Source organism: Oryctolagus cuniculus, chromosome 5 (assembly GCF_964237555.1).
Source record: "Oryctolagus cuniculus chromosome 5, mOryCun1.1, whole genome shotgun sequence".
NCBI classification, from domain to species: Eukaryota; Metazoa; Chordata; class Mammalia; order Lagomorpha; family Leporidae; genus Oryctolagus; species Oryctolagus cuniculus.
Window position 1 is genome coordinate 64214819 of NC_091436.1, and position 26210 is coordinate 64241028.

General features: G+C 46.8%; 1 long non-coding RNA gene across 2 annotated transcripts in view; it reads left to right on the forward strand.

Moving 5' to 3' along the window:
* Positions 1–26210, forward strand: part of LOC138849628 (uncharacterized) — a 42317-nt gene that overhangs the window by 5204 nt on the left and 10903 nt on the right. Inside the window, exons 2-3 of one of the 2 annotated variants that reach the window (XR_011388601.1) lie at positions 149–212; positions 7219–12263. This is a non-coding gene — a long non-coding RNA (uncharacterized lncRNA). Of the gene's footprint in view, positions 1–148; positions 213–7218; positions 12264–26210 lie in introns of those variants that run through there. The other variant, XR_011388602.1, reaches the window with a different exon arrangement.

Genomic DNA, 26210 nt, shown 5'->3' on the forward strand with positions numbered 1-26210 from the left:
ATGATTCAAGTGCGTGGGTGCCTGTCACCCATGTGGAAGAGCTGGGTTAAGATTTGGGAGTGAATAAGTGGATGAGAGTTTTCTCTGTCTCTGTCTCTCTCTTTCAAATAAAAATAGATAAGAAATCGTGATTTTTTGTTTGTTTCAGAGTGTTCTCCCTTAACAGCTCTACAACCAGCTCTATTTGGCAAATGCATTTCTACTGCTTCCAGGTGGGTTCACACAGTGGCTACTTAGTTACATTTGTTCTAAGACACTGCAGTTACAAATTGTTTCAAGTGTTGAAATGTTACAGCTTCCTAAAGTATGTGACTAAGCTTAACTGAATAGGTCAGTGGGTGATACAAAGTAGCATTTACTGGTTTGAGTCATTTGTAAAAGATTACAAATACATTGTTAGTAATTCTGCCCTGAACTGGAGTTAATTATTATAAACTGACAAAATTGGTGTCTAATTGTGCACAATTATGGAAAGAGTTAAAAGAATAAGGTGATATGGATTACTGTCAGCTTGGTTGTTGGCTTTTATTTATTTATTTGAAAGGCAGAGCGATATAGACACAGAAAGGGAGAGAGATCCCCCATCCGGTTTCACTCCCCCAGTTGGCCACAACAGCGAGGTCCAAACCAGGCAGAAGCTGGGGGCCAGAAACTCCATCCTGATCTGTGACTTGTGTGGCAGGGGTTCAGGCACTTGAACTGTCATCTGCTACCTGGCAGGATGCGAGTTAGCAGAGAACTGGATCGGAAGTGGAGTTAGGACTATAATATGGGATGTGGGTGTTTCAGTGGCTGCCTAACCCTCTGGGCCACAATGCCTGCCCATAAAAGTAAATGTTTAAAAAGTAAACATTTCATTTGATGAATCAAGTTCCTTTTTAAAACTTAAACATGCTAGTTAACTTTTACAACTGAGATTAGATTCACAGGTAGTGTATGTACTCATTTTTAGTGAAGTGCCACTCCTTTCTTTCTTGGGCGGGAAACCCCACTGTGGTGCATTATGGGGACTGTGGTTTTCACAGGTTTAGACCACCCAGGGAGTGGAGATGGGTTTCAGCCTACAGAGTTGTTCTAGTTCCGACCACAGGACACCGAGAATTGAGTTCCCAGGTGCACCCATGTATCTGGGCTTCAACTTTTAATTTGGTTCCAATACTCACTCTTACCCAGGGAGAGGATCAGATCACACAGTGCTTTTGGGTGGGACCCTGTAGATGTGTTTTAAAGTTTTGTTAATGTTTTGTTGCTGGAGAAGTAGGCTTACTTCCTAATCTCTGATTATCCTTCTGTGTTGGATTTTGTTTTCTCTTGCATTTTATCTACTAGCTGTTTGCTTGCTTGTTTTAGTGGAGAAAAACTACCTGGGGCAGGAAGTTCCCTTCCATTGCCTCACCTTGTTTATCCCAAACCTCAAGGTTATGCACTCAATAAAGGTATTTTCAGAACAAACTGTTAGAAAGCCTCTCTCTCCCACCAGGACTCTGGACCCCACCCCTTCTCTCCTGCTAAGGAAGATCACTCTTCAGCTTCTCTTCACTCATCTCTCTCTCTCACTCTCCTAGATCTTTCTTGCAGGTCAGCAAACAAATTTGTTATAGTTGATACATGTATTACATATCTTAGATATATGCATTGTTTTAAAATTTGATAGTATATGTTAACTTTGCAAAATATAGTACAAATGTGTGCTGGTACTTTTCTCACTCCACTTTGTTTTTGAGATTCATTTCGTCATTATACATGCATTTTGGCTCCTTTGACTAATTCAGATATAAAGTATTTCAAGTTTGCTTTTCCTGGAGAGTAGCAATGAGCACTTATACTGGTTATCAGAGTGTGAGTTTCTCTAGGGTGTTTACTTAGGATAAAAATCTCTGCATCTTAAGAGTACATTTATCTTCAGTCTTACTAAAAGTGGCCTGTGTATGCCAACTGACAGTTACACAAGCTTACAGAAATCATACTTTCCCCCCATTCTCAATAGCTCATATCATCAGATTTTTAAATATTGTCAGTCTTGTGGATAGAAAGTCGTGCCTTGTTTTGACCTGTAAACTTTCCCAGGTTGGTAGTAAGACTGAGGGTCTTTTCATATGCTTGTTGGCTGTGTTCTCTTCTTTGATTTTCCAATTAATATCCTTTGACCATTTTTCTATGTGCTTGTCTTTTCCTTGTAGCAGTGCTGAGGAATGTAGTGATCTGGCCACCTGGGGTATGAGCTGGGGACCTTCATGTCAGGAACCGACCTTATGGACCTATGTAGTGGTGCAGTGGGTTAAGTCACGATGCTGGCATCTGACAGGGGTGCTGATTTATATCCCAGCTACTCCAATTCCAGTCCAGCTCCCTGCTAATGCACCTGGGAAAGCAGAAGATGACTCAAGTATTTGGGCCCCTGCCACCCAGATGGGAGACCCAGATTGAGTTCCTAGCTGTTGGCTTTGGTCTGGCCCAGCCCTGGCTGTTGGCAGCCATCTGGGGAATAAATCAGCAAATGGAAGGTCTCTCTCTCTCTCTGTCTCTTCCTCTCTGTAACTCTGCCTTTCAAATAATAAATACATCTTGAAAAGAAAAAAAAACTGACCTCAGCCAGTTTGTTCAACCTACCATCCAAACGAAGAGCTAGGACATTGCCAATACAGTAAACTGCAACCCCACCCCCGCCCTGGTTTTTTCTTCTATTTGCTGGCCTGTCCTGCTAGTACCTCCACCTATAAGTGCCCATAACTCCAGGAGCTCAGCATGCATTCACCTGTTCATCATTCCCATGGAGTGCAAAGAGAGAGAGAGATCTTCCATCCACTGGCTCACTCCCCAAATGCCCACAACACCTGGGACTTGGGGTTTGGCCAGGCCAAAGCCAGGAGCCAAGAACTCCATCTAGGTCTCCCAGGTGGGTGGTGGCAGGGACCGAAGCACTTGAGCCATCACCTCCTCCCAAGGTGCATGAGCAGGACGCTGAACCAGAAGCCACACAGCCAGGACTCAAACTAGCTCTACTAGATGGGATGTGGCTGTCTCAAGAGGGGGCATAACCTACTTTGCCACAGCACCTGTCTCACAAACTTCTTAATTTTTACTGAAATAGGGAATGTGACATGGTATTTCATTGTGTATGTGTGTGGTTTAAAAAAAAAAAATCTATTTTATTTGAAAGTCAAGATTACAGAAAGGGGGAGAGACATAGAGTTCTTCCAACCATTGGTTTGCTCCCTAGATGGGCACAACAACCAGAAACCAGGAGTTTCATCCAGGTCTCACACACAGGTGCAGGGGCCCAGGCACTTGGCCGTCTTCCACTGTTTTCCCAGGCATATTAACAGAGCTGGATTGGAAGTGGAGCACCCAGGACTCAAACTGGTGCATATATGGGATGCTGGCACTGAAGATGGCAGTTTAACCCACTGTGCCACAGTGCCAGCCCCTCTCATTGTGATTTGAATTTGCATTTTTCTGATTACCCATGAGGGTAAGCATCTTTTCATTGTCTATTAGCAGTTTCTGTTTCTTCTTCATGTGTTTTGCCCATTTCTTCTATTTTTATTTTTCTGTGTTAGGTCCTGTTCCTCCAAAAGATATGTTCAAATCCTAACCCTCTTTACCTGTGGCTGTGACCATATTTGGAAATATGGTCTTTGTAGATAGAACCAAGTTAAGATGATGTCCCCTTGGACTGGGAAAGGCCCTATACCCTGGGCAGGAGGCCAGTGGAGGCTGAGATTGCAGTAGAAGAAACACCATGGGGCACCAGCAAACCCCAGGTACTGGGAGAGGCATGAAGCAGGTGCTCCCTCCAGTAGGAATGCATTCTGCCGAGCCCTGGATTTCAAATGCTGGCCTCCTGAGTCCTCAGAGAAGAAGTGTCTGTTGTTTGAAGTCCCCCTGGTTGGGGCATCTGCTTCCAGCAGCTGCAGGAAGCCAATACAGGTGATCCCTGTAAATGTGCAGGAATCCATTCCTTTTCCCTGTGCTGCAATTCTAGGGTGATTATGGTGTTGCAAATCCCTTCTCTAAGTCTGTGGTGGTCTTTCCACTTCCTTTATGGCATCTTTGGATTGTTAATGTAGTAACAGGGTGCAGGACCCCAAGCAGGGCACACTGGAGGTCACTCTCTGACCTTCTCTTCTCCTGCCTTTCTGTTCTTAAAAGGATTCTCTGACCTACCTCCCTTAAAAGTAGGTAATGAGACCCACATGTGACGGTGTCCTCCCTCATTCCCCAGGGGGAAGGAAGGTCACACAGAGACACAGAAAAGAATCTGAACAAACAAGCCTTGTTATGTTCCTCTCAGCTTGTTGTTCAGTCATAGTTCTCCATAATGATCCATTTCTTCATCAAAGCTCACAGGACAGTACACAGGGTGTCCTTTTCCTCAGGTGTTCATTTCCTTCTGCAGGTTTCCCTGTCAGAAAAAACTTGCTCTAAAGAAATCTGAATAATTTTTTCTCTTTCTTATGGGGGCTCCACCATGAACCTAAGATGGGAAGGGGAAGATATGCCCTGCCCCCTGCACTTGTTTTGGTGTGTGTGTGTGTGTGTGAATGCTCACGCATGCATGCATGTACATGTGTTGAGTTTTTTTTTTTAAGATTTATTTATTTGAGGGCCGGCGCTGCGGCTCACTAGGCTAATCCTCCCCCTGCCGCGCCGGCACACCGGGTTCTAGTCCCGGTCAGGGCGCCGGATTCTGTCCCGGTTGCCCCTCTTCCAGGCCAGCTCTCTGCTATGGCCCGGGAGTGCAGTGGAGGATGGCCCAAGTGCTTGGGCCCTGCACCCTCATGGGAGACCAGGAGAAGCACCTGGCTCCTGGCTTTAGATCAGCACGCTGCGTTGACTGCAGCAGCCATTGTGGGGTAAACCAAGGGAAAAGGAAGACCTTTCTTTCTGTCTGTCTCTCTCACTGTCCACTCTGTTAAAAAAAAAAAAAAAGATTTATTTATTTATTTGAAAGTCAGAGTTATACAGAGAGAGAAGGAGAGGCAGAGAGAGAGAGAGAGAGAGAGAGAGAGAGAGAGAGGTCTTCCATCCACTGGCTCAGTCCCCAGTTGGCCGCAACAGCTGGAACTGCACAGATCCAGGAGCCAGGAGCTTATTCTGGATCTCCCACATGGGTGCAGGGGCCTAGGTACTTGGGCCATCTTCTACTGCTTTCCCAGACCATAGCAGAGAGCTGGGTAGGAAGTGGAGTAGCCAGGACTTGAATTGGTGCCCATATGGGATACCAGCACTGCAGGCAGTGGCTTTACCCACTATGCCATAGCGTCAGCCCCATGTGTTGAGTTTTAGCTACCAGTTCACTTAGTAATGCAGAAATATCCAGACTTTTTATTCATCATTCAACTGTAAATTAAAATTTTCACTAATTATTTCTCAAATAAATGATGTAAAGTTGTTTATAATATTTTCTTTTTAATACTGATGTATGTAGCTACAGTATTTTTTGTTTGTTTTTCTGTCTCTTGGTCTGTCTTGCCAAGGGTCAATTTTTTTTAAAGATTTATTTTATTTATTTGAAAGGGAAAGTGACAGGGGTGGGGGGAAGAGACAGAGAGAGAAAGATCTCCCATCCATTGGTTCACTCCCCAAATGGCTGCAATGGCCAGGCTGGGCCAGGCCGAAGCCAGGAGCCGGGAACTCCAGGCAGGTCTCCCACATGGGTGGCAGGGGCCCAGGTACTTGGGCAATCCTCTGCTGCTTTCCAAGGTGCATTAGCAGATAGCTGGATTGGAACTGGAACAGCTGGGACTCAAACCAACACTCAGATGAGATACCAGCATCACAGGCAGCAGCTTAACCTATAGTACCACAACACCCACTCTGCCAAGGATTAATTTTAATGGCATTTTTAAATACCTAACTTTCAGGACAGACATTGGGACAGAGCAGATTAAATCCCCACTTCAGGTGCCCACGTCCCATAACAGAGTGCTAGTTTGAGTCCCGGTTACTCCACTTCCAATCCATCTTCCTGCTAATGCATACTTGGAAGCAGCAGATGATGGCTCAAGTATTTGAATTCCTGCCACCCACATGGATGGAGACCCTGGCTCCTGACTCCTGAATTTGGCCTGACCCAGCCCCAAGCTCCCGCCATTGTGGCCATTTGGGGAGTGAACCAGCAGATGGAAGACCTCTCTCTCTCTAACTCTGCCTTTCAAATAAGCAAATCTTTTTTTAAAAAGAAAGTTGCATAGTTATTTAAAGATTTATCTATTTGAAAGACAGTGGCAGAGAAGGAAAGAGAGACAGAGGGAGAGAGATATCTTTCATCCACTGGTTCATTCCCCAAATGCCCACAACAGCTGGAGCTGGACTGATCCAGAGCCAGGAGCTTCTTCTAGATCTCCTACACGGGTGCAGGGGCCAACTTTAAGCTTTTAAGAAATCTTCTGAGATTGGCGCTGTGGCACAGTAGGTTAAAGCCCTAGCCTGTAGCACTGGCATCCCATATGGGGGCTGATTTGAGCTCAGCTGCTCCACTTCCGATCCAGCTCCCTGTTAATGTGCCTGGAAAGCAGTAAATGGTGGCCCAAGTCCTTGGGCTTCTGTACCTGCGTGGGAGACCCAGAAGAAGCTCCTGACTTCAGATTGGCCTAGCTCCAGCTGTTGAGGCCATTAGGGGGAGTGAACCAGTGGATGGAAGACCTTTCTGTCTCTCCCTCTGTCTATAACTCTACTTCTCAAATTAAAAATAACATCTTAAAAAATTCTTGATTATCTCTACTTTCTAGTTAACTAATGCCTACATGAACAATTTATTTATTTTATTTTCTTGAAGGGCAGAGAGAATTCCCGTGTGTTGGTTCATACCCCAAGTGCCTGTAATGGTTGGTGCTTGAACACCCTGGAGCTAGCACCCAGGAACTCCAATCCAGGTTTCACATGCGTGACAGGGACCACCTTGAGCTCATCACCTGCTGCCTCTCAGGGTGCACATTGGTAGGAGGCTGGAATTGGAAACAGAGCTGGGACTCAAGTCCAGGTGCTCCAGTATGGGATACAGGCATACCAAATGGTGGCTGAACTACTATGCCAAAAGCCCACCTCAATTCCTGCTTTTTTCTTTATTTCCTTCCTTGTACTTTCTCTGAGTATATTTTGTTGTGTTTTTGTAATTTCTCTGGCTGAACGATTAGCTTATCAATGTTCTTATTTTGTGAACTCTAATTTTCTTTCTTTCTTTCTTTCTTTTTTTTTTTTTTTTTTTTTTTACAGGCAGAATTAGAGAGACAGAGAGAAAGGTCTTCCTTTCTGTTGGTTCACCCCCCAAAATGGCTGCTACAGCTGGCGTGCTGCACCCATCTGAAGCCAGGAGCCAGGTGCTTCCTCCTGGTCTCCCATGCAGGTGCAGGGCCCAAGCACTTGGGCCATCCTCCACTGCCCTCCCAGGCCACAGCAGAGAGCTGGACTGGAAGAGGAGCAACCGGGATGGAATCCAGCACCCCAGCCAGGACTAGAACCTGGGGTGCTGGTGCCGCAGGCGGAGGATTAGTCAAGTAAGCCACGGCACCAGCCAAGACTATGTATTTCTAAGGACTGCTCTAATTGTATCCCACAAGTATTTCCTGTTCTATTCGTTCATTGGGGTTGATGGTATAGATGAATTTATAGAGTAAACTGCATTTGTTGCACAATTACTAATTGTAGGTCATGGCGGTAGTCAGTTTAGGAAGTGGGAATCCTGCAGCAGGTCCTGGCACACCCCCTCCTATCCACCAGGTGAAGTGAATCTGTTGTGCATTTTAGTTGTGACTCATCCCCCCCCCCCTTTTTTTTTTCTTTTGACAGGCAGAGTTAGAGAGACAGAGAGAAAGGTCTTCCTTCCGTTGGTTCACCCCTCAAATGGCCGCTATGGCTGGTGCACTGCACCGATCCAAAGCCAGCAGCCAGGTGCTTCCTCCTGGTCTCCCATGCGGGTGCAGGGCCCAAGCACTTGGACCATCCTCCACTACCTTCCTGGGCGACAGCAGAGAGCTGGACTGGAAGAGGAACAACCGGGAGTAGAACCCGGGGTGCTGGCGCCGCAGGTGGAGGATTAGCCTAGTGAGCCGTGGCGCTGGCTGTGACTCACCCTTAAAACTGTGCAAAGCTGAGAACTTTCCTTGTCATGAGGATTGTAGAATCCTAGGGGTCATAAGGCAATGCCAATAGTAAACAATGAAGCGAGTGGCCCAAAACATGAACCAGTGAGGAGAAGGTTTCAGCTCTCAAATATTTGCTTAAGTGTCAAACAGTTGATCAAGGAAAATGACAATTTTCTTCACGGATGTTCTTTTAACATTTTTTGCTTATTTGTTTGAAAGGCAGACACCCAGACAGAGACAGAGACAGATTTTTCATTACCTCCAAATGCCTGCAACAGCCAGGGGCTGGGCCAGGCCAAAGTAAGGAGTCTGGAACTGAACCTGGGTCTCCCATGTGGGAGGCAGGGATTCGACTCCTTGTGTCATCACCTGCTATTTCCCAGGATGCATATCGGCAGGAAGCTGGAATCAGGAATGCAACTGAGACTTCGAACCCCGGCACTCCAGTATGGGATGCCAGTGTCCCAAGCAGCATCTTAACTGCCACTCCAGAGGCCTGCCGCATAAATATTCTTTTTATTTGTTCTCTACCCTAGCCAGAAAGACAAACCAAAAATTAGAGCTTTCTAGTAGAATGAAAAGTTCTTTGGCCAGAAATGGCCTCAGTTCTTTGAACCACGTGATGTGGAATGTTCTCCTGGGCAGCTTTTCATGTTTTGTGTAATTATGTTCGAGGCCTGAATCTGTAATTTGTCCTAATTTTCCACAAATACCCCCCCTTGCCACCATTCATTTTCTGCTAGTCCCTAATTTCTAAGCTCTGTATTTGGGTGCATCTTGTACAGGTAATCAGGATGCTTTGGGGCTGTTTTGTTGTAGTCCCACCAATCGGGAGGAAAGGAGGAGGAATGCAGTGACTTATGTAGCCTGTGTATTTATACTAAGTTGAACCACATGAAATTGCTGATGTTTGACCATTTTTAGCTGACAAAGATAGCAATTTCCTATGGCTCAGCCTTGTATAATTAGAGCTTGAATAGAAGCAAATCCATGCCATGTCATGAAAGCTCCCTTTTTGGCTACAGGAAAAAAAAATGGGAGAAAATTAAAGTGGTTGTGTCACATGTTGATAAACTTTAAAATTCAAAGCTGCTAAGTAAGTTAAGGTTGAATTTTTGTTGTTGTTGTTTGCTTGTTTTGTTTTGAAAGGCAGAGGTATGGGGAGAGAGAGTGGGAGGAAGTAGAGAGATATCTTTCATATGCTAGTTCACTCCCCAAAGGCTGTAACTGCTGGGGCTGGGCCAGGCTGACACCAGGAGCCAGGAGCTTCATATGGGTCTCCCATGTGGGTGCAGGAATGCAAGGATTTGGGCTATCTTCTACTGCTTTCCGAGGTACATTAGCAAGGAACTGGATTGGAAGTGGAGCAGCTGGGACTCTGAGCAGCATCTTAACTACTGTGCCAAATGCCTGTCCCTTGAAGTTCTTTTTAACTCTGAAAATTGGGGTCCAGAGCTTTGCATATTGATTGGTAAATGGGGTGCTTCTGATAATTTGCAAACAAGGCCAGAAAACAGGATTCAGTGGAAGATGGTAGTTGACACAGAATGCACAAGATTGGCCATGCCTGAGAGCTTGGTATCTCAGTGTGTGCCAGCAGATGGATATGTGACTTTGGATAAGTCACTTGGTCTGACTGTGTCTCAGTTTCTGCATGTGTGAATGGTGCCCACACCACAGAATTATTGTGAGAATTAACATTAATCTATGTGTGGCATTGCAAGATTTAGAAAGTAAAAATTGGGAATGCTCAATTAAATTTGAATTTCAGGGGCAGGCATTTGGCACAGTGGTTAGGATGCTATTAGGGAGGCCCACACCCACCATTGGAGTGCCTGGGTTTGAGTCCTAGCTCTACTCCCCATTCTAGCTTCCTGCTGATGCACACCCTTGGAGGCAGCTGCTGATGGTTCAAGTACATGGGTCCCTGCCACCTATAAGAGAGACCTGGAAGGAGCTCCAGTCTCTTAGCATCAGCCTAACCCAGCCCTAGCTGTTGTGTTCATTTGGGGAGTGAACTTGCAAATGGAAGATCGATCTCTCTCTCTCTCTGGCTTTCAAATAAAATGAAAATAAGTTAAAAATCTATAAATTACAGCAGAATTGCAAACACTATAGTGTGTGCAATTTTAGCTACTGTTTAGTATCAGTATGTTCTAAATATTGCACAAGACATATGCATTCACATTTTCCTGCTTGAATTTCATCTGGCAACTCTGTCTGAGCAATGTGTTCATTAGAGTGCCCAGTGCAAATAAATAAAAGCCATTTCCTGTGTTTCCATCAAGGGTATTGTCCAAATAGGAAGGCATCTCTCAAATCTCACCCAGCAGCCTGATGGATCCCTACTATAACATGACCTGTGGTATTCTAGTGTTCACGTCTTCAACCAGACCCTGGACCATAAGCTTCCTGAGGGCAGGGATTGTGATTTGTTCCTGTTTCCTAGCCCTATCATCCAGGACCTCACAGCATGCTCTGCACTTAGGAAAGGGCAGGACAAATGCCTTGTCTGTGGCTTTGGCCAGCTGGTTAACACATGTCTTCTTGGTCCAGTTAGTGGAAGGAGCTCTGTGTATGAGCCTGGCTGTCAGGGTCGCTGAGATCTTCCAGCTGGCGTTATCTTGATTCTATGTGTCTAGAGGCTGTTTCTCAACTAGACTTTCCTTTTGGGAGATGTAAATGCCAGCCCTTCCACCCAAGTATTCTTTTCTTGTCAATTATCTTTCTCAAGACAAATGAGTAAAGTAGATGAACAGAAAATACTCACAGTGTATAGGTTGATTATAAAATGAATTCAGAAGCCAGATACCTGGAGTTCAAATCTTGGTTCACCACTTATTGGCCTTGTCACCTTGGCCAAGTCATGTAAAAACTGTGCCCAATGTTGTGTCTGTAAAGTGGGAACAATAAGTGCATCTTAAAGGATTGTGCTCAGGGTTAAATGAGCTTATATATGCAAAGTACTCAGATCAGAACTTGGCACATGGTAAGTCAAATATAAATGTTACAAAAAAGAAGAAAAGATGAGTCTTTGCCTAGAGGCAGAACATCTGTGTAATGTCCTTCAATGCACTGGACAATTTATTTTTTTTTTTAAATATTTGTTTATTTTTCATTTGAAAGGCAGAGTTATAGAAAGAGGTCTTCCATCTTCTGGTTCACTCCCCATATGGCCAAAATGGCCAATGCTGGGCCAGGCCGAAGCCAGGAGCCAGTAGCTTCACCCAGCTCTTCGTGGGTGGCAGGGGCCCAAGCATTTGGGCCATCTTCCACTGTTTTTCCAGGTGCATTAGCAGGGACCTGGATTAGAAGTGGAGCAGCTGGGATATGAACCAGCACCTATGTGGGATGCTGGCAGCTTAACCTGCTATGTGATAGTGCCGGCCTCTGCACTGGGCAATTAGTCATCCTTACCTTGATTCCTCTGTCAAGATATGAACTCTTCCCTCATAAATGACCAACCTACAATTTTGTCAAACAACCTTACATATTTATAAATTTTCTTTATTATTGACAGGAGACAATAATGCTGTTTAGCACAATGGCCCTTGACAAGTTGTGGTGGCAAAATGAGTGTCCTGCCAGGTAGCTGTGGCATGCCTGCCCTTCACCAAGGGCCCCAGGCAGGTAACTGGAATCAATGGAAAGTTCTCCCAGACATTTGCACTGGGTCATGTGGCTGGCAGCAGCCACCAGGTTCCCAGGCTGCACTTCTGAAGGGACTGGAGTGTGTGGCCATAAAGAAACACACACCCTACGAAACCATCTATAAACATACACAGCTGGGGCTGGTGCTGTGGCATAGTGGGTAAAGCTGCCACCTGCAGTGCCGGCATCCCATATGAGCACTGGTTCGAGTCCCAGCTGCTCCTCTTCTGATCCAGCTCTCTGCTATGGCCTGGGAAAGCAGTAGAAGATGGCCCAAGTTCTTGGGCCCCTGCACCCGCTTGGGAAGACCCGGAGGAAGCTGCTGGCTCCTGGCTTTGGATTGGCAAAGTTCCGGCCATTGCTGCCAATTGGGGAGTGAAACAGCGGATGGAAGGCCTCTCTCTCTCTGTTTCTCCTTCTCTCTCTGTGTAACTCTGACTTTCAAATAAATAAGTCTTTAAAAATATATATATATATATATATATATATACACACATACAGCTGTTGTACATAATGGATCCTGTAGGGCCTAACACTCTAATTTAACAGACTGTGCTGGTAAGTCTGATGCACACTGAGCTTGGAGAATCACCAGCCTAGAGCTACAGCAGCTGCTGTCCTCCTGCCCTTTTCACCTTCCTCTTCCTCCCATTCCTTCTCTCTTCCCCCAGACCTGTGTCCCTCTCTGCTCCTTCCCCTCCTACCCTCTTACCCACTTTGCTTTTAGGAGAAAGGGCCAGGTCTGGTCTTCCAAAGCTGCCAGGGACACAGGAGTCCTGGTGTCTTAGAGAACCTGGGAAGTGGAGTTTTCATTTTCTTTCCTTGGAGCTGAGAGGTTGCAAAAATACTTTTTGCAGGTGGAAGTCAGAAAGGCAAGCTTTGTCAACCTGACTGTAAGTCTGGCAGGCTTCACAAGAGGCACAAAAATCCAAGGGAGAGAAGCCATATGCAGACCGTGAGCTGCCAAGCTGCGCCAGCTGCAGGACTCGAGGCCTGGAGGACCGGTTGCTGTTTCTGGCATGGGGTCCTGACTCACTGATCGGAGTGAATCCACGTCTGTCATTCTGCAGAGGACACCCGCGGTCCACTCCCTGTGGCTGCATGAGCGTTGTCTCCTGCTTGGGGAGGTGTACAGAGCGCTCCTTCAGCTGTCCTTGCAGAAGTCTCTCTAGCCCAGTGAACGCTGAGCCTGCACTAAGCTGGGAGCTGTCGGTCTTACAGATCCAGTCCCTCTTGCTTGGTTTACAGAAGGCTAAAATGAGAAAGAAGGGTGAAGGGAATTTCTCAGCTTGCAAGGGGCCAAGTTTTGGGAATTTTTGTGGTTTTTTTTTGGGGGGGGGGAGGGGTACAGAAAAATAATGGTTGGAAGTTCCCTACTATGTTGTTAGTTAATCCAGAGACAGGTGTTATGGTTCAGCTGAGGGCTCCTGTGTCCCAAGTCCGAGCACTGGCTGAGTCCTGACTACTCCATGCTTCTGATGGAGCTCCCTGTGAACACACTTGGGATGCCACAGAGGAGGGCCCAGGGACTTGTGTTCCTGCCACCCCTGTGGGAGGTCCAGATGGAGTTTCTGGGCTTTGGCTGGCCTCAGTCTAGTAACTGTGGAGGCTTGGGGGGAACGAACCAGCAAAGGGAAGATATATCTCTCTCTACCTTTCAAATAAATAAATCTTTTAAAAAATCATTTAAATTTATGCTGTCCAATGTAGTAGTTACCAACCACATGTGGTTATCTTAAATTAAAATTAAGCATTCATTTCCTCATTTGCTCTCAGTGCATTTCAGGTCCTTGGAAGTTGCCTGCAGCTGGTGGCTATCAGCAAGCACAGAAATAGCCTTATTTCCATCATTGCAGATGCTCTTTTGGCTGCACTGGTGTAAAGTGGTCTATTGCTGTCACAGTATATCTTCAAAAATTCATTTATTTCATTTGAAATGCAGAGGGATAGAAAGAGAAAGGAAGAGATCTCCCATCTACTGGTTTACTCCCTAGATGCCTGCAACAGCCACAGCTGGGCCAGGTCAAAGCCAGGAACCATGAATTCAGTCTGAGTCTCCCATGTAGGCAGCAGGGACCCAAGTACTTGAGCCATCATCTGTTGCCTCCCAGAGTATGAATTAGTAGGAAGTTGGGGTGGAGCTGGGACTCCCACCCAGGCACTCCAATATGGGGTGTGATGTCTCATCAGCATTCTTTACCACTATTTCAAATGTCCAACCCTGTTGTCAAATGTTGACATGTGCCATATGTCATTTGATTCATTTGCATGTTTCCTGTGTCTCAATGATATTGCCAAGAGTGGAGGGCAACACTCAGATCTCACTGAACAGGCTGTACTAAAATGGAAGGAGGTGACACCGAGGTGTTCTAGCTGGTCACTACCATGTCATTGTTCAGTAAATAGTGCCTGTGTGCATTCATTCATTCAGTGGTTCTCATATCCAGTACAGGTGCCAGGTAACCCATTTGGAAGATGCAATAAGTGCTTTAATATGTATGACAATATGAGGGCTCTTATAGAAGCAGAAAGAGGAAAGACTCACAGAGAAGGTGACATTTGAGCTAGGCTTTGAAGGATGGGTAGGAGTTTGCCAGTGGACTGAGGTAATATTGGCCTCGTGAACAGCACATAGGAAGGCATCGTGACATGGAGCAGCTGGCATGCTGGGGAGTGAGGAGTGACATGTACACCATGCTGGGGTGACCACCTGGGGACAAATGGGAAGAGGTGGCCTGTGCCTTGCTGTCAAGTGTGAACTTTGCTGCACATGCAGTAGGGCTATTTGAAGTGGTCTCCTTCCCGCAACTCCATGGACTAAATCCTGTAAAAACACTGATGTCTTTCAGGGCGTGTGAGATGCCTAGCCCTGGGTCTGGCACGCAGTGGGCATTCAGTGGATCTCGGTTCTGCCCCTTTTCCCGGCACTTTTGTTCCTTTTTTCTCTCTCAACCAGTGGCTTCTCCCTGCTCTTCCTTGATGCCTTTTCAAGTCCCTAGAAGTGACCAGTTTCTCTCCCCATTTCCCTGGCTAGTAAGCCTGACAAAGACTCACCCTCTGTTAAGTGTTCATTGCCCTGTTTCTTTCAACAACAGGTAAAATGTCACCTTCAGTGTACCTGCTTCCTCCTGCCGAGTTTCCCTTGTTCCTTTGTGAGATAGGACCTTTCCACTTGTATTGAAATGTCTCTATTTTTTTCTTTTTTATTTTTTGACAGACAGAGTGGACAGTGAGAGAGAGAGAGAGAGAGAGAAAGGTCTTCCTTTTTGCCGTTGGTTCACCCTCCAATGGCCGCCGTGGCCAGTGTGCTGCAGCTGGCGCACCGCGCTGATCCGATGGCAGGAGCCAGGTGCTTCTCCTGGTCTCCCATGGGGTGCAGGGCCCAAGCACTTGGGCCAACCTCCACTGCACTCCCTGGCCACAGCAGAGAGCTGGCCTGACATCCCATCATAAGGCGGCACTGTGAACAATGTTCAAGAAGAGCTTCACTTTTAAAGATTTATTTATTTATCTTGAAAGTCATGGCTGGCGCTGTGGCATAGTGGGTAAAGCCGCCACCTGCAGTGCCAGCATGCCATATGGGTGCCAGTTCGAGTCCTGGCTGCTACTCTTCTGATCCAGCTCTCTGGTATGGCCTGGAAAAGCAGTAGAAGATGGCCCAAGTCCTTGGGCCTCTGCACCCGTGTGGGACGCCAGCATCCTATATGGGCGCTGGCTCCTGGCTTCGTATCAGCACAGCTCTGGCAGTGTGGCCATCTGGGGAGTGAACCAGCAGATGGATGACCTCTCTCTCTCCTTCTGCTTCTCATTCTCTCTCTGTGTAACTCTGACTTTCAAGTAAATAAAATAAAATCTTAAAGTCACAGGCTGGTGCTGTGGTGTAGTAGGTTAAGTCTCTGCCTATGGTGCCAGCATCCCATATGGGTGCCAGTTCAAGTCCTGGTGGCTCCACTTCTGATACAGCTCCTTGCTAATGCACCTGGGAAAGCAGTGGAAGATGGCCCAAGTGCTTGAGCCCCTGCACCCATGTAGGAGACCCGGAAGAAGCTCCTGGCTCCTGCCTTCAGATTGGCTCAGCTCCAGCAATTATGGCCATCTGTGGAGTGAACCGGTGGATGGAAGACCTCTTCTGTCTCTCCCTCTTCCTGTAACTCTGTCTCTTAAATAAATAAATCTTAAAAAAAGAAAAGAGTTACAGAGAAGGAGGGAGAGAGAGAGAAAGAGAGAGAGAGAGATCAATCTTCCATCCATTGGTTCATGCCCCAGATGGCTATAACAAAGCCAGAAGCTTCATCCAGGTCTCCTATGTGGGTGGCAGGGGCCCAAACACTTGAGCCATCCTCCTTTGCTTTTTCCAGGGCGTTAGCAGGGAGCTGGATTGGAAGTGGAGCAGGTGGGACATGAACCAGCACCCATATAGGATGCAGATGGAGGCTCATCCTGCATGGCTAAGTACAAAACAGCTATTGTTTCTGAGTGATTGCAGAGATTACAGTTGTGAGTAAATGTGCCAGGTGACATTGCGCTTCATCCTGAGAGATTGCTAACAGGCCGCTAAGTCATCCTAAGTCACTCACATGCAGGGCAAGCAGACGGAGGCTCATCCTGCATGGCTAAGTACAAAACAGCTATAAATCAAGTCAGCACCTGCTATGTGCTATGTGCTATGCTCCTGCATCAACAAATGCACCTTCCTGATGACAAATACAGCACGGGTGAGATGATGGCTTTTCTATGACAGCAGGCTGGTGGAAGAGCACTGCTGCGTCTCCTTATCAGCGCTCACTTCTGGTTGTCCTGTCAATGAGCTGCCACTGCTTGGCTGCAGCTAAAAAGATACACATAATTCATAATTGTTCTCTGTTTATTTTTCATTTTCTTTCAAAGATTATCTGTGGGGCCAGTGCTGTGGTGCAGCAGATTAAAGCCCCAGCCTGCAGTGCTGCATCCCATATGGGCGCTGAATTGAGTCCTGGCTGCTCCACTTCCAATCCAGCTCCCTGCTAATGGGCCTAGGAAACCTGTGGAGGATGGCCTAAGTCCTTGGACCCCTGCATGCATGTGGGAGACCCAGAAGAAGCTCCTGGCTTCAGATCGGCTCAGCTCTAGCCATCGTAGCCATTTAGGGAGTGAGCCAGCGAATGGAAGACCTCTTTCTCTGTCTCTACCTCTCTCTCTCTAACTCTGCCTTTCAAATACATAAAATCTTTAAAAGTTATTTGTTTGAAAGGCAGAGAGACAGTAAGAGACAGATGGACAGAGATCTTCCATCTGCTGGTTCACTTCTTAAATGTCTACTACAGCTGGGGCTGGTTCAGACCAAAACCAGGAGCCAGGAACTCAACCCAGGTTCCCCACATGGGTAGCAGGGACCCGAGTGCTTGAGCCATCACCTGCTGTCTCCTGGGGTTTTAGGAGCAACCTACATCAGCAGGAAGATAAAATCAGGAACACGGCAAGAACTCAAAGCCAGGCGCTCCTTTATGGGATGCAGGTGTCACAAGCAGGGTCTTAGCTGCTGCACCAAATGCCTGCTCTGCATTATGCAATTTATAAGTGATGAGTCTCTTTCTACCAGAGTTAATGACTGGGCACCATTACAATGAGTGTCAGTACACTAGCCTCCCCTTTACCGACTTGTCGAAGAAGATCAAATTAGACTCCATCATTTCTCCACTCTGGTTCCAAAAAATGTATGTTTTAATGGATTTTTTTATATGGCAGCATGAGAACTTGCTTCTTTCTCTCTCATTTATTTGACAGAGTGAGGCAGAGAGAGAGAGCTACTTTTGGCTGGTTCACCCCCCAGTGCCTGTGATGGCTGAGGTAGAAGACAGGAACCAGGACTCAATGTAGGACCCCCATGCAGAAGGCAGGATTTATATATTTGAAAGTCAGAGTTACACACACACACACACACACAGAGAGAGAGAGAGAGAGAGGTGTCCTCCATCTGCTGGTTCACTCCCCAGTTGGCCACAATGGCTGGAACTGAGCTGATCCAAAGTCAGGAGCCAGGAGCTTCTTCTGGCCCCAAGGACTTGGGCCATCTTCTACTGCTTTCCCATAGCAGAGAGCTGGATAGGAAGTAGAACAGCTGGGACTCGAACTGGCACCCATACAGGCGGAGGCTTTACCTGCTATGCCACAGTGCTGGCCCCCCATTACTTGAGTCATGACTGCTGCCTCCAAGAGTCAAGAGTCTACATTAGCAGGAAGCAGGAGTCAGAAGGGCAGGCATCCTAACTGGGGTGTAAACCATTAGCCCAGACACTCCGATTTTATGAATCTTCTATTTCACACCCAAGGGCATTCTGGACATAGAAAGCAGCTGTTGTGAATTCCCCCCTGTGTGTTTGTATGCACGGAGAAGGTCCAGCCAACCCCTGCAAGCTCACGGGGTCTACCTCTTGTGTGGAGACAGCCCTGGGTCTGGCAACGTGGCTGCCTGGTTTTTGACACCCACAGCTTCCGCTCACGACAGCGGCCATTTCAAGTGCAGGCCTTTCTTTTTTCTTTTTCTTTTTCTTTTTGACAGGCAGAGTAGACAGAGAGACAGAGAGAAAGGTCTTCCTTTTTGCCATTGGTTCACCCTCCAATGGCCGCCAGCTGCGGCTGGCGCATCACGCTGATCCGAAGGCAGGAGCCAGTTGCTTCTCCTGGTCTCCCATGGGGTGCAGGGCCCAAGCACTTGGGCCATCCTCCACTGCACTCCCTGGCCACAGCAGAGAGCTGGCCTGGAGGAGGGGCAACCGGGACAGAATCTGGTGCCCCGACTGGGATTAGAACCCGGTGTGCCGGCGCCGCTAGGTGGAGGATTAGCCTATTGAGCCGTGGCAACAGCTCAAGTGCAGGCCTTTCAAAATGCTCCCCAGGCCGGTAGAGAGTGGGCCAGCCTGTGGAGGTGAGCACCTCTGGGCTGACGCTGGAGGCTGTGCAGGGGGCTGCCTACAATGCAGCCCCTCTGGGCTGTGCCACAGCTGCAGCCTTTACACTTCTGAGCTGTTTGTGTTGCACTGATTTCCAAGAGGCACGTGTTCACTTCTGGTGCTCCCCTTAAAGTGCCTCGCGCTGCACTGGGTGGGGAGAAGGGAGAGTCTGGCCCCTCTCTTTGGCAGGTGGAGGACTTGGTTCCCAGTTTTGTTTTGTTGAAACAGAGACAGGAAGCACTCCCACATTCACATCCTATCCCAGGCTGCAGGATCGGTATGATTGCTTTCATTTGATAGGAGGCTCAGAAAGGCAAGTCGAAGGTGTAAGTGAGGAGCAGAGATCTGAGCATGGGGCTCCAGGCTTCTAGGATCGGGGTGACATAGGAGGGATCAACCCCTTTGTACCCCAGGTGGCCACACTGTAGACTCTAGGGTTAGTGGAAAATCGCCACCACTGTGACAGATAAACTTGCTTATGTACAACCAAGTAAGTCTTTATATACAGCTAAAACAAAACAGGGGTGGGTGTTTGCCTGGTGCTTAACTGCCTGTGTCACATGTTGGACTGCCTGGTCTCGAGACTCGGTTCTGGCTTCCTGCCAGTGAAGACCTTGGGAGGCGACCATGATGGTTGGGTCCCTGCCACCCACATAGGAGGCCGGGATTGAGTTCCTGGCTCTGGGCTTCAGCCTGGCCCAGTCTGCCTATTTTGGACATTAAGGGAATGAACCAGCAGGTGGAAGATCTCTGTGTATCTATCTCTCTGTCTATCTCTCAAATAGATAAATAAAATCAATGTTCTTAAAAAAAAATAAAATGCAAATTTTGGAAGGGTGACCCACATAAATTTGTTTGTAATTGGATAAATTTGTTTTATTTTTAGGAAAAAACTGGTTATACAAATGACAGATTGCTAAGGGCCTTGTGATTGGCCAACAGGTCCAACAGTATCCTAATTTAAGTGTTACTTGGCAATATTTCCAAGATTCTATTTGGATTGAAATATATAATTGTTTTCAATTTAGCCTCAGGTATTAATAAATTTAAGTCAAAACAAGTGGGTAAAGTTAGAATAAAGCATAGCTATATTCTCATGTGCTTGGATTCTGGCAGTTTCTTGTGATTTGTTCATGAAGGACTTGTTATTATGGATTTTATTAGGCACTGGGGAGACAAATAGCAACAAGATATGCTTCTGGGGTGGGCATTTGGTGTAGCGGTTATGATACTGCTTGGGATTCCTGCATTCCATATCAGAATGCCTGGTTCAAGTTCCAGCTACTCCACTTCCCAAAACAGCTTCCTGCTGGTGTGCACCGTAGGAGATGAAAGATGATGCCTCAAGTACTTGGGTCCCTGTCACCCACATGGCCCAGTCCCTACTGCTGCAGATGCTTGTGCAGTGAACCTGTGAGTGGAGGATCTCTCTCTCTCTCTCTCTCTCTCTCTCTCTCTGCCTTTCAAATAAATGAAAATAAGTAAAAATTTAAAAAACAGAGCAAAAATCAAAACATGTTTGCTTCCATTAAGGAGCTCAATCCAGTGAGGAGAAAGTTGCAATGTGTGTTGCATGTACAAAATTAGGGAGGAAGGCGTGAGGACAGGGGAGCCAGGGAGTGGGCATCTCAGAATGGCCTTCATCCAGACTGGAGGGCCACAGATGGCTTCCTGTGGCGTGTGACATTGAACCTGGATCCCAAAGAATGCATAGATGCTGTTCAAGCAGAGGAGGAGCTTGGCTTGGGTTTTTCCTGATCAATGTTGTGGTTTTGAACCACTTACCTGGGCAGCATTGAGGAGGGGCACAGCTGGAGGCTGTGGGAGTGCTAGGAGCTTAACACAACAATCTTTGCAAGAAATGTTGAGGAACTGAACTAAGGCAATGGCGGTGTGCCTGGAGGGGGGAGAATCAGCAAGTTTAGTGATAGATTGAGAAGAGGGAATGAAGTTAGGATTAAATTGGAGTGTGCATGACAGAAATCCAAAATAGCAGTGGCTTAAACAAGAGCCAGGAGTCCTTTCTCCTGTATGGAGCCAGCCATACCTAATATGGAAGCTCCAGAGTCATCAAGGAACCCCACCTTTTTTTTTTTTTTTTTTTTTTTTTTGACAGGCAGAGTAGACAGTGAGAGAGAGACAGAGAGAAAGGTCTTCCTTTGCCGTTGGTTCACCCTCCAATGGCCGCCGCGGCCGGTGCACCGCGCTGATCAGAAGCCAGGAGCCTGGTCTCCCATGGGGTGCAGGGCCCAAGCACTTGGGCCATCCTCCACTACACTCCCTGGCCACAGCAGAGAGCTGGCCTGGAAGAGGGGCAACCGGGACAGAATCCGGCACCCTGACCGGGACTAGAACCCGGTGTGCCGGCGCCACAAGGTGGAGGATTAGCCTAATGAGCCGCGGCGCTGGCTGGAACCCCACCTTTCTACTGTGGCATCTTTAACACATAGTCCAGAATTGCTCCAGCTTACATTTCCATTGTTACCCACAGGAAAGAGAAAAGGGGAGGAAAATACCATGTCTTGTTTATATCAAATGGCCATGCTTTGCTGCAAAGGAGGCTGGGAAATGGAATCTTTTTCTTCTCCTTTTCTTTGCATAAAGACTGTGGAAGAGATGAAAGCAAACATAAGAGAACAAAATTGGGGCTGGTGCCGTAGCTCACTTGGTTAATCCTCCACCTGCGGTGCCAGCATCCCATATGGGCACCAGTTCTAGTCCTGGTTGCTCCTCTTCCAGTCCAGCTCTCTGCTGTAACTCAGGAGGGCAGTGGAGGATGACCCAAGTATTTGGTCCCTGCACCTGCATGGGAGACCAGGAAGAGGCACCTGGCTCCTGGCAGCCATTTGGGGAGTGAACCAAATGGAAGGAAGACCTGTCTGTCTGTCTGTCTGTCTGTCTCTCTCTCTCTCTCTAATTCTACTTGTCAAATTAAAAAAAAAAAAAAAGAGGACAGAAGTTAGCAGTCTTTGCCCATAGGTTTGGGGATTGATCCAGTAGGCTGTGTTTAAGAAGTGCATGAGGGACTCTGAAAGGCATCCAGGATGATGAACAGTTTTAAAGACAATAGAGGGGCCAGCACTATGGCATAGTGCCGTCTGTGGCATCCCATGTGGGTGCTGGTTTTAGTCCTAGCTGTTCCACTTCCAATCCAGCTCTTGGCTATGGCCTGGGTAAAGCATCGGAAGAAGCTTGGGTCCTTGCCACCCATGTGGGAGACTTGGATGAGGCTCTTGGCTTTGGTCTGGCTCAGTCCTGGCTATTGTGGGCATTTGGAGAGTGGGCTAGTGAATGGGAGACTTCACTCTAACTCTACTTCTCAAATAAGTACATCTTTTATTAAAAAAATAAAAAGGCAAATAAAGAACTTTCATTTGCTGGTTCACTTCCCAAATGCCCACTATGGCCAGGGCCAAATCAGGCTGAGGCCAGGAGCCATTTCAGTCTCTCACATGGGTGGCAGGGACCCAAGTACTTGAGCCATCTGCTGTCTCTCAATATATTAGCACAAAGCTGGATTAGAAGTAGAGGGCCCAAGACTTGAACTAGGTATTTGTATGTGGGACTAAGGAGTCTGAAGGGGTGATTTAACTACTATGCTAAATACCAACCTCCAACCTCTATAACTTTTCATTATTTTTAATCAACACCTAATAATTATACATATTTATGGGGTGTATTATGGCATTTCAATACATGTATAAGGGGCCGGCGCTGTGGCGCAGTGGGTTAAAGCCCTGGCCTGAAGCGTCGGCATCCCATATGGGCGCTGGTTCAAGTCCCAGCTGCTCCTCTTCCAATCCAGCTCTCTGCTATGGCCTGGGAAAGCAGTAGAGGATGGCCCAAGTCCTTGAGCCCCTGCACCCATGCGTGGGAGACCCAGAAGAAGCTCCTTGGCTCCTGGCTTCAGATGGGCATATCTCTGGCCATTGCAGCCATCTAGGGAGTGAACCAGCGGATGGAAGACCTCTCTGTCTCTACCTCTCTCTGTAACTCTTTCAAATAAATAAAATAAATCTTTAAAAAAATACATGTATAAGTTTTTAATGATCAGATTATGGTCACTGGCATATCTATCACCCTAGACATACATCATTTCTTTGTGTTGGGGACATTCAACATCATGTCTACTAGCTATTTTGAAGTATTCAATTGGTTGTTGTCAGCCATAGTTATCCTACTGTGCTATAGAATATTAGATGCCACGCCCATCTAACTGCACACCTGTACCCAGTAGCCATCCTTTCTCCATCCCTCCATCCCTCCCAGCTGCCAGTTCTTTTGAGATTACATTCTGTATACAAACATACGATTGCTTACACCAGGGCTTGGGTGTCATTTATTTATTTATTGAAAGATTTATTATTTCAAAGACAGAGTCTCTTTCTCCCCCCCCCCCCCCACACAGAGCGAGCTTGAGACTGAGATTTCCCATCTGCTGGTTCATTCCCCAGATGGCCACAACAGCCAGGGTCTGCGCCAGGCAAAGCCAGGAACTCTATTCCAGTCTCCTGTGTGGGTGGCAGGGGCCCAAGTACTTGGGTACTCTTTGATTAATCTGTTTTGGTTATTTGTTGTAGAATGGCACTGTCCAGTATGGTAACCACCAACCAGTGGCTATTGAGTTCTTGCAATCTGGCTGATCTGACTTAAGATACGTTGTAAATGTCAAGTACAAAGTAGGTCTCATAGACTGAGTACATATAATGGATAGACTCTAAGGCTCCCATTAATTCCTGTCTTCTGATAGCCACCCCTTTGTACAATCTCCTCCCCTAGGAGAGTGGGCGAGACCTGTGCCTGCTTCTAGCCTGTAGAATGTGGCAGTGAGGGAACAGCCCTTCTGTGATTTCATTACAGAAGGGTCTAACTTCCAGTTCACTAGCACACTCTGCTTCCTTTCTCTTGTGCTGGCTTTGATGAAATAACCCACCTTCCCCAGGGCAAGGAACTTCCAGCTGACAACCAGCATGGGAAGTGAGACCCTTAGTCTGCTGGTTCACATAGAACTGAATCCTGGGAGGCAGGCATTGTGGCGCAGTTAGTTAAGCTGCCTCTTGGGTCACCAGCATCCCACATTGGAGTGCTGCTTCAAGTACCAGATACTCTGCTTCCAGTCCAGCTTCCTGCTAATGCATGCTGGGAAGACAGCAGATGATGGATAAGGTGCTTAGGCCCCTGTCATCCATGTGGGAGACCTGGATGGAATTCCTGGCTCCTGGCTTCAGCCTGGCCCAGTTCTGGCTATTGTAGGCATTTGAGGAGGGAATCACCAGGAGATGAAAGTCTGTCTGTCTGTCTGTCTCTCTCTCCCTCCCTAGTAGACAGAATAAATAAACATTAAGAGAAGAAGAAGAGGAATGGAATCCCGCTGGCATTCATGTGAACTTGGAAGTGAATCCTTCCCTAGTTGAGTCTTGGACAAGACCCTTCCCTGGCTGCTGTCCTGTGAGAGGCAGGGAAGCAGAGCTAAGCTGTCCCTGGATCCCTGACTCAGAGAAACTGGGAGATGTGTTCTTTTAGGCTGCCAAATCTGTAGTAATTTATTATGCAATACCAAAAAAAAAAAAAAAAAAAAGTAAAAGATCTCATCACTAACTGCTTAATATTGATGATGTGTTGAAATGATAATATTTGGGGTCTGTTGGATTAGATACTTTTTTAGCAAAGTTAATTCAACCTATTCCTTTTCACTTTTTAATGCAACTACTAGAAGTCTTAAAATTTAAAAATCTGTGGTTTGCATCCTATTTGCATTGGACAGCACTGCTCTGAACACCAGGGAGGCAGGAATTTCCTGTGGCTTACACAGCTCGGCACCCTAGAGGGAGCTGGTTGTCGTTCTCACTTCGTGCTATTGAAACAGAAAATAGCACACCTCTCAGGAAGAGAACGTTTCACCCTTGAACATGGGTTAAGTTGTTGCATAATTTTTGCCCAGAGGTGAAATCTGCTTAAGTTCCTTACTTTTGGATGCCACCTTCAGGGTTTAATTTGTTTCAAATTAACAGCAGGTGGCAGATACAATTAAAAGGAAAAAACAATCACAAATTACACATGGCATCTTGAACTTCCTTATTTGCTATGGGAGCTACACATTCAGGGAATAAATGCTAATTATTTTGAATTATTTGTTTATGCACTGTGTCTTACGTTTGCCTTTAGCTGATTAATGCTCCACGGTGCAGGCTTCATCCTTTGTGACTAATTAGGAAAGCTGTAATGCCAGGACTGGTGATCCTGGGCTCTGGGCTCCGGGCTCTGGGAGTCTTTGAAAGCACACACCCTCCAAAGGTCCTGATTCCTGCTCCCACGCCGGCCCTGGGGAAGTGCTGCTGTCCGGAGCCACTGATACTAATGGAGACTGCTGTAGCCCTCCAGGGTGTTAGGACAGACAAACATGTTGAGAATAATTCAAAGGTACCTGAGATATTTGGGTGCCCTACACAGGGCAGCTGGTTGTGGTGCCTTCAAACTAATAGTTACAAATATTGAGGGGCTGGTATGTGGCCTAGCAGTCCAGATGTTGCTTGGGCTGTTGGTGTCCCATGTTGGAGTCCCTGGGCTTGAGACCCAGTTCAGCTTCTGCCAATGTGAGCCCTGGGAGGCAGTGGTGATGTCTCAGGTAGTTGGGTGGGAGACCTGGATGGAGTTCCAAGGCCCTGGCCATTATAGGAATTTGGAGAGTGAACCACTGGATGGGAAGTTTCTGGATCTTTCTGCTTCACATTAAATATATTTCTTCATACCTTTTGAAAAAAGATTTATTTTTGTTTATTTGAAAGGCAGAGTTAGAGAAGGAGAGACACACAGAGAGAGGTCTTCTACCCCCTGGTTCACTCCCCAAATGGCTACAGTGGCCAGGGCTGGGCTAGGCTGAAGCCAGGAGCTTCTTCTGGGTCTCCTACATGGGTGCATGGGCCCAAGCACTTGGGCCATCTTCCACTGCCTTCCCAGGTGCAGTAGCAGGGAGCTGAATCAAAGGTGGAGCACCTGGGTCTTGAACCATATGGGATGCTAGCTTTGCAGATGCTAAGCCATAGTGCCGGCTCCTGTACCTTTCTATAGAGGAGAGTTTGAAAAGTTGAGGGAAACAGCTGCTGTAACACTCATGTCTCCTCTGTTGCTTGGCAAGTTAGCCAGCCAAAGTAAATAACAGTGAAACAAGTTAACATCATCTAGTGCTTCTTCATTCAAGTGAATATCAAATATTCCTTGAAACCACTTCAAAATTCCCCCAGAAAGAAGGGTTTTAAAGGAACTCTGATTGTCCATCTCATTTCTAGTGGTACTCTTGGGTCCCTTGTGGACCACTACACTTGGCATTGTCCAGCTGTCCCCACCTAGAAATTGGCTCTGATAGTCATATGTGCAAGAGCCTCACTCAAATGAATTTCTAATGAGCAAGTGTTTCTTAATATATAAAGAGCTCTTATAATCAAACAAGACTGAAACAGGATAAGCCTGATAAAGCTGATCTAAGGACTTGTTAGCTTGATATCCAAAAAAATGTTTGGGAAATTGCTACCTATTTTCAAAAATG